The following is an 8,378-nucleotide window of genomic DNA, read 5'->3' as shown; positions in this document are numbered from 1 at the left end:
AGAGGCTCACATTCCTCCCTCTACTACCTGAGGTCGCCCTTCTTAGACCAAGGCTCTCATGTTCCTGAGAGCCCTAAAGGGCAACTGGGATACTTCACCTCACAGGCCTGCCTCCAACCCTATAGGTCTTTGAGCAGCCATAAGCCAGTCTCTGGGGGTTGTCTATATTCTGGAATGTTGATCTCCCCAGTCCTCCTACATAGGGATCCTCGTTTCAGCTCCTGTCTCCTTGATTACAGGCTTCCTGGGAAATGCCACATCTCTTCAACCTCTCGAGCAGTTTCCCGACTATAAATTTTGCAGAAAACGGTTCTTTGCCCCATAGTTATGGAGACAAGGAAGCTGTAACTCGAGATGAGAGGTGTAGGACAGGTGGTGTGCAGTCACCAGACTTAGTCTCTTAGGTGACTTCAGTTCTGTTAACTTTCTACAGGGAAGGGGCAGAGCCTCAGGATTTTGAGCCCCTGTTTTCGGAGGTGATGTGACACTGCATTTGTAAATGAGCATGGGATTGCCAAATATTATCTCTTTGCTTTCTTTATTCATACTCTTCATTTATTATTCTTATTGCTCTGGCAGTGTATTCCAATCCAGGAGTTTGTACACAGCCTTTCTTCTTACTGCTGGAGATACAATTTGGAGTAGGGAGAAGACGCGTGAATTAGGAGATAACAGGCTGGGATGAGTGGGAGACCGTGGGGATGGTTTTCTTTTTAACGAGCCAGACTTGGGGACTGTGCATGAGAAAGTTGTTTTGTCTCTACGTGCCTTTAACCCACATATTTCGTAATGAAAATGAGCCCCTATGCCCTGGACTGAATGTTTGCGTCTCGCCCGCCCCCAATTCATATGCTGTAATCTTAGCCCTCCAGGGTGATGGTATTAAGAAGGAGGGGCCTTGGGGAGGTGATTAGGTCATGAGGGTGGAGTCCTCATGAGTAGGATTAGTCCTCTTCGGAGAGCACCCCAGGAAAGCTCTCTTGCCTATTCCACTGTGTGAGACACAGCAAGAAGGCACCATCTCTGAAGCAGGAAGTGGGCTCTCAACAAACACCGAATCTGCTGGCACCTGGATCTTGGACTGCTGAGCTTTTAGAACTGGGAGGAATAGATTTTTTTTTTTTTAACATTTATATTATTTATTTATTTATTTGCTTATTTATTTATTTATTGGAGGAATAGATTTTTGTTGTTTGTAAGCTACCCAGTCAACAGTATTTTTGTTATAGTAGCCCGAATGGACTAAGACACCTTGAAACAAATTTGACCGCCCACCGTGACGTACATGAAGGGCCACTTGAAGGCTCACCTTTCTGTGGTTACAGGCCAAGGAGCCCTGGTACCTTTCACTCATGTCTGGAGCGGGCATAATTTTGCAGTAATGGTGAATTATGTCAACATTGGTTGGTGATGCTAATCAGCGTCGTACAGCGTGGGTTTGCAAATTTAGAGAGCTACCTCTTACAGACACTGGCCTCTGCTCCGATGCTTGCACCTCATTCATCTTCTCAAGGTGCTCCCCAGCCTACGGCAGGGTAGAAGGGGATCTGTGCAGCTGGAGAGTTAGTCCCTGCATAGGAATGCGTGGTCACCGTTCATGAGTGACTCTGTGCCGCAAACGGAGCTTGTTCGACAGTTCTGCTGGGAATGATAAGTAAGGTAAAATGTTAATGTCTTTGCCTAAAAGTTAGGATTGACAAATTCTGACTCTTCCTGCTTTACTTTGCCTTACCCATGCCCTATGCTTGGTTGTGAGAGTCTGACTGCATTGACCCTCACAAAGGGAGTTTTGTGGGTTTCTGTCACTGATTCAAGCACTGGGATAGACACTAGGGCTGGAGAGAGAGGGGGACAGAGAGAGGGGGAGAAATAGAGAAAGAGAGAGAGAGAGAGAGACTGAAAGATCCTTGCCCCTGGGGCACCTGGTGGCTCAGTCGGTTGAGTGTCCAACCTTTGATTTTAGCTCAGATCATGATCCCAGGGTCGTGGGACGGAGCCCTGTGTTGGGCTCTGCACCGAGTGTGGAGCCTGCTTAAGATTCTCTCTCTCTCTCTCTCTCTCTCTCTCTCTCTCTTAAAAAAAAAAAAAAAAAAAAAATCCTTGCCCCTAAAGTGCTCTATTAGTCTCATGCTGGGACATCAGCAACTCCAGCTCTCAGGCCCAATCTAGCCCACCGTCAGGTTTTGCAAATGCAGATTTGTTAAAACACAGCCACGTTTATTCACTTACATGTTATCTGTGGCTGCTTTTATGCTACAACAACAGTTGGGTAGTCTTGACACAGACTGTCTGTCCCACGATGCCTAAAATACTTACTACTTGGCCCTTTACAGAAAGTGTTTGTCAATCCCTGATCTAGTGGGAGAGTCTAGTATTCACACAAGTAAATATATTTCAAGGCAGTTTATGAGAAAAGCTAGGACCCGTGCAGAAAGTGCTGCTTGAGCACAGGAGAGCAGGACGGCTTCACGGAGAGAGGACACTGGAGCTGAACTGTGAGGGTTGGGTAGGGTTCAGGCCAGCCGACGTACAAGAGGACATTTCAGGTGAGGTGGCCTTCAACCTTGTCGGCTCATTGCAGTCACTTGGAGAGCTTCGAATAGGAATGCCTGGTTCTCCCCTCTCAGAGATTCTGACTCAGTTGTTCTGTGGCCGGGCCTGGCCATCAGGAGTTTTTAAAGCTCCCCAGGTGTTTCTAAGGACAGCTCAGGGTAAGAAGCACTGAGCCCAAAAGGTGTCAGGGAAACTTAGGAGCAAGGTGTGAATGGACAATCTGTCTAGGTGCAGGGGGAAGGGGCAGTCAGTGGGACATAAGCTTAGGAAGTAGGGAGTTGACATCCAGGCTGGGAAAATTGGGTTTTGTCATAGGAAAAAAAAAACCAGTAAGAGAATGTGGGCATGAGAGCAACACGCCCTCATGTGTACACAGGGAAGCATAATCTAAAGGAAATGTGAGGAATAACTAAAAATAAGAGCCTGTTAGGGACTATTTGTAGGAGTTTAGCAACACAAGGAGCATGTCTTATCTAGGGCAGTGACGCGTGGCTTGGCAGATGCAGTGGTGACGTCGGAAATGGTAACAACTTGGGCAGGACGTGGGCGGCAACCGTCAGAATGGGGTCTGCTATCTGGCCCAGGAGACCTCTGCTCTGGAGGCTTAACGCTTTAGTTTCTGGATCATGGAGAATTACGAGGTCCTGGAGGAGAAGCTGAGGCTGCAGGGCGACACTTGGGTCCTCAGACTCGCCGCTGATTTCCTGTGGGGGAGAAAGTCGTGTTTCACTGGGTAAACATTGCCTTTGGGAGATGGATTCTCATACCTGAAACATTTTACTTTATTTTAAAGTTTATTTACTTATTTATTTCGAGAGAGAGAATCTCAAGAAGGCTCTGAGGTCATGACCTGAGCCTGACTTCACCACGACCCGTGAGATCATGACCTGCGCAGAAATCAAGAGTCGGATGCTTAACCTAACCGACTGAGCCCAGCAGGGCTCCCGTACCTGAAACATTTTAGAGGGACACATGCAGACGCTGAGGTCCAGCTGGATGTGGGTGATGCTGAAAGGATGGAGCCAGAGGTGATGGTAAGGTTTTGAGTTTAGACAAATGGGAGAATTTTGACCACCCTTCGAAGGCAAAGGGGACACACAAAGAGGTGAAGCATATTGGGAGAGAGCAATTTTGGTTTTGAAGATAAAGAACCAGTTAGCATCTAAGTGGGGCTGGCTTTTATTATTAGGCACCTGCACAATTTGGAATGACCTCTTTTCTATATTCTCTTAAAATGCGCAACAAAGCAGAAATTTCAAGACCCCGTGGGAGCTAGAGACCAGGGGGGGAGTTGATGCCCCTTTGCTCTCTTCACAGAATTCAGGTAGGACCTAAGAAGTTTTCACCCTTGGCTTGTGAGATGTTTTCCTTTGTTTGTTTTAAGTTTATTTATTTATTTTGAGAAAGAGAGATAGAGAAAGGAAGAGAGAGAGAATCCCAAGCAGGTTCCCCACTGTCAGCACAGAGCCCAGTGCAGGGCTTGAACCCACAAACCGTGAGATCATGACCAGAGCCAAAGTCGGACGCTTAACCGACTGAGCCTCCCAGGCACCCCAGCCTTTTTCATTAATCTAAGCAAAGCACACCTTCTGGCTTTAAATCGAGCAAAGAAGTTTTTGCCTGAAGTCTGGATTCTGCTTCTGAGAGGGTAGGTACACTCTTCTGACTTACAAAAAATTAGAACATCTAATCAGAAACCCAGTACCTCCTTTGAGGTGGGTTAATGGGAATATAGTTTTCGGGGTTTTTTTGTTTTTTTTTTTTTTTAAATCACTAACCGCAAACCAACCAACAATTTTTTTTTTTTTTTTTTTTTTTGGCAGAAGTTTAAGAAAGTTTTGTCCAACAGTTTGGACAAAAAAAAATAACAAAAGGTTTTTTTGGACAAATTCATAGGAATTTGGGGAGCATGGCGTGTCCCATTAATTACTGTCAGATAAAATTAGTCTTTCTGGGCAAGGCATGATGTAAGTACAACAGATAACAGCCACTGTTGGTTGAGCTCACGAGTGTACCACAAGAAAGGAAAAATAATTAACTGTGTGGTGAGTTCTACGATGATTCTAGGCCCGCAAGACTGATGTCATGAACTCATCTACTCCCAGTCCCTGGAGAGCAGAGACGGGACACTGGGGTATCTGGCCACTCTGTATAGACAGAATTTAGGTCCCAGTGACCAAGGTGGTAAACATAGGCCCCATGAGAAAAGAGATTCCAAGACTCTCAAGCAAGAAGGTTGGGGGAAATGTGTAGACGCCACCAGATGGCATAGCAAAAAGTATCAGGCCCACTATGGATTTCTTCACAGTAAATGGCGTCCTCTGTCAGTGGTCACAAATTTAATATCATAGGATTCCCTTGGGGATCTGTTAAGATTCTAATGCAGAAGGTCTAAGGCAGGGCCCAAGACCCTGCACTTTTGACCAGGTGATGTCAACATTACTGGTCCACAGACCATACTTTAAGTAGTAATATCCTGGAAAGACATCTCTGCCTGATGTGTTACAAGATGTCCCTGCACAGATTTACCTGCCCTCTAGCAAAAGGGTCTGCTGAACCTCTTCTCATCCACATCATCTCCAAGCCAATTGTTTTCATTTTTCTAATGTCTCACGACCATATGGAAACCCAAATCGCAACACTTTCCTTTAACTTCCTCATTTGTGAGATGTGGGGTTGTGTCTGGGCATTCTCTGGGGTATCTTTCAACTTCAATAATCCAAGACTCAAAGGAGATTATTAAATTCTCAATATTACAGTCTACGTATCAATGAAACTTCTTTTTCTGACGTGGTAGGCAGCATGCTTGCAAAGAGTTTAGAGTTTTTTGTTTTTTTTTTTTACATTTTTGTTTTTTTTTTTACATTTTATTTATTTTTGAGAAACAGAGTGAGACAACGTGTGAGTGGGGGAGGGGCAGAGAGAGAAGGAGACAGAATCTGAAGCAGGCTCCAGGCTCTGAACAAGCAGCATAGAGCCTGATGCGGAGCTTGAACCCACAAACTGTGAGATCATGACCTGAGCCGAAGTCGGACGATCAACCGACTGAGCCACCCAGGCACCCCAGAGTTTAGAGTTTCTGATAGGCAGATTCACCCGGGCTTTGGGTAGAGCTCTCAGCAATTAACACAGACCAACCTTACACGTCAATTGGATTTTTATACCCTGGGTGTCTCAGAGATTTTAGTCTGCTCATCTTCCCATCTAATCCAGGAGAACTAGAGATGCACAATTAGGAATCACCACTTTTAGCTATTTAAAGCATTGACACTTTGAGAGAGCATTTGCAGTCTAATGGTGGGCTCTACATGCCATACATCACAGGGCTGGGGTGCATGGCAGGGGACGTGGTGAGATATACTGAGACCAGAGAACCTTCTCCCAAGGTAACCCCATGGTAGTGCTCATATACAACCCCACACTCTGGGGCCTCCTTGGCATGGCTGTCTGTGTGCCTCTCAAAGAATTTGTTCACTGTATCTGAAAGGCATGCTTGGTTGCCTCTTCTCATCTGGAGTGCGGGGAGCTTAGACGTCTCCTGTTTGTGACCAAATGTGTTATTTCTTCGGTGCTTTCCTGGTCTCTGATGGCTAGGGTTACCCCAGAAAGCAGAAACCCTCAAACTTTGGTATTTAAGCCCTAAAGAGAACAATTGGCAATAGCTGTCAAATTATAAAAGTACATGGTCTGCAATTCCACATTTAAGATGTTTTCCAACAGCAACACTTGCTCATGTATGAGATTATATATGTTATTCATTGCAACATGATTCATAATAGCAAAACACTGGAAACCACCTAAATGTTCATCAGTGGGGGACTGAATAAATAAAGTACTATGCAGGTATAAGAAAGAGTGAAGAAGAATTTTTTATAATGATATGGACAGATCTCCAAGATATAGTGTGTAGTGAAGCAAGCAAGGGGCAAAGCAATGCATATAATATGCTACCATATCTGTAAAATGCTGGTGGACTGCAGGAAAACACACATTCGTATTTATTTGCCAGTGCATAAGAAATGTCCAGAAGCATGTACATGTAAGAATCTAACAGCGACGGTCACTTACTGGAGGAAGTGGTGATGAATGCTGAGAACTCTGAGGTAGTATAGTGACTTTTCACTGAATGCCTTTTTTTTTTTTAAAGTTTATTTATTTATTTTAAGAGAGAGAGCGAGAGTGAGCACATGCACATGATCAGGGCAGGGCCAGAGAGAGAGGGAGAGAATCCTAAGCAGGCTCCACGCTGTCAGCACAGAGATGGACGCCGGCCTTGATCCCACGAACCGTGGGATCATGACCTGAGCCGAAATCAAGAATGGGTAGCTTAACCGACTGAGCCACCCAGGCGCTCCTGAATGCCTTTCTTATGCTTTCGATTTTGACTCATGGGAAAAGCTTCCTTATTCAAAAGTTAAATACATCTTTTAAAAGTTTAATGAAACGAAACCCCTGTGTACTGAGGAATCACATGGAGAGATTGTTTTAAAATGCAGATTTTTAGGCCAAATCCCCAGATGTTCTGAGTCAATTGGAAATTGGAGAACCTGCATTTTGCAGCCAGCAGCCTGGGTGATTCTGACATAGATGGTTCCAGAATTGAGCAACTGTGGGGCATATGGCCATACACTACATCCATGCAACAGCTTTCTTTTTACTGAACATTGACTACATGCATGTGTCCATTTCATAAAATATGCTTTATTGTATTAAGAAATAAAACACATTTCTTACATTCTATGACTTAAATATTCAGCTTACTGTACTGGCTTTGAGTTAATGTCACGCAGACCATGTACAATGTAATAGAAGCATTGGAAACATTTCTTGAAAAATAAGAATACAATCAATGAGCACACTTCACAGAATTTTACATGGTCACACAGTTTGCACATTTAAAAGGACCTGAATCATTCATATTAATATTGTGAATTTCTTATAAATAATTCATTAGTCTAAGGAGTCTGGGCAAAGCCAAGCCATGACATTGTTTATACTAAGTACCACACCTGGAATTTGTTCTGACTTCTTTAACACAGAGCACATTTTTGATACAATAAATATTTACAGTTAATAGTAACAAGTACAATTATAATTTACAAAATATAAGTCTAATATTTAAAACAAAACAGAAAATGACATAAAGAAGTTTGTGCCATGTATTTTTACAACTCACCAAATCAACCCTTTCAACAAATTTTATTACCCCAAACTCTGCCAACTTGGATGCAAGAAAGGTTATGTTCAAATCAGTCAAGGCCAGATTACAGAGGGGAAAAAATTGTTTTTAAATCAATTTTACTTTCTTAATATTATTCATTATCAATATCAATATGTCAATAGCACTAGCTAAAACTGAAGCAAATTGATGAAAAATTTGGATTCAAAACAGTCCCAAATTATATGTGTACCTTGCACACTGAAATCTCGAGTTATACCAAAATTTTCAAACTCGTCTGGGAATTAATGAGGTGTTGAATGTGTGAAGTTTTACTGTCCCATTAAAATGATCCTTTTGAAAGACCATAAAATTATGTAAGTCCTTCCATGTCATTCTATGGCTCTGGGAATGAATTTTAAATTTAGGGAACAAAAGAGGAATAATCTTATCTTCCAGAATGTGAGCTCTGAATGGGCAGACAGTGGTTTCTGGGTTTGTAACAGAGCACTAAGTCCATACCTGAACTCGGATTTTAGTCCAGGAGACATTTTTCTGTTAAAGGCTATTCACGTAGCCTGGGTCTCCAGGCTCAGGGAAATCATCTGCTATCATGTCTTACTGGGTTTTTGGGGGGAGGGGGGAAGGCGGGGTGATGGGGGATCAA

This window comes from Herpailurus yagouaroundi, unplaced genomic scaffold (genome assembly GCF_014898765.1).
Source record: "Herpailurus yagouaroundi ecotype Mexico unplaced genomic scaffold, PumYag 67690, whole genome shotgun sequence".
NCBI classification, from domain to species: Eukaryota; Metazoa; Chordata; class Mammalia; order Carnivora; family Felidae; genus Herpailurus; species Herpailurus yagouaroundi.
The sequence above is the reverse complement of the archived record's forward strand: the minus strand, read 5'-3'. Positions refer to the sequence as shown.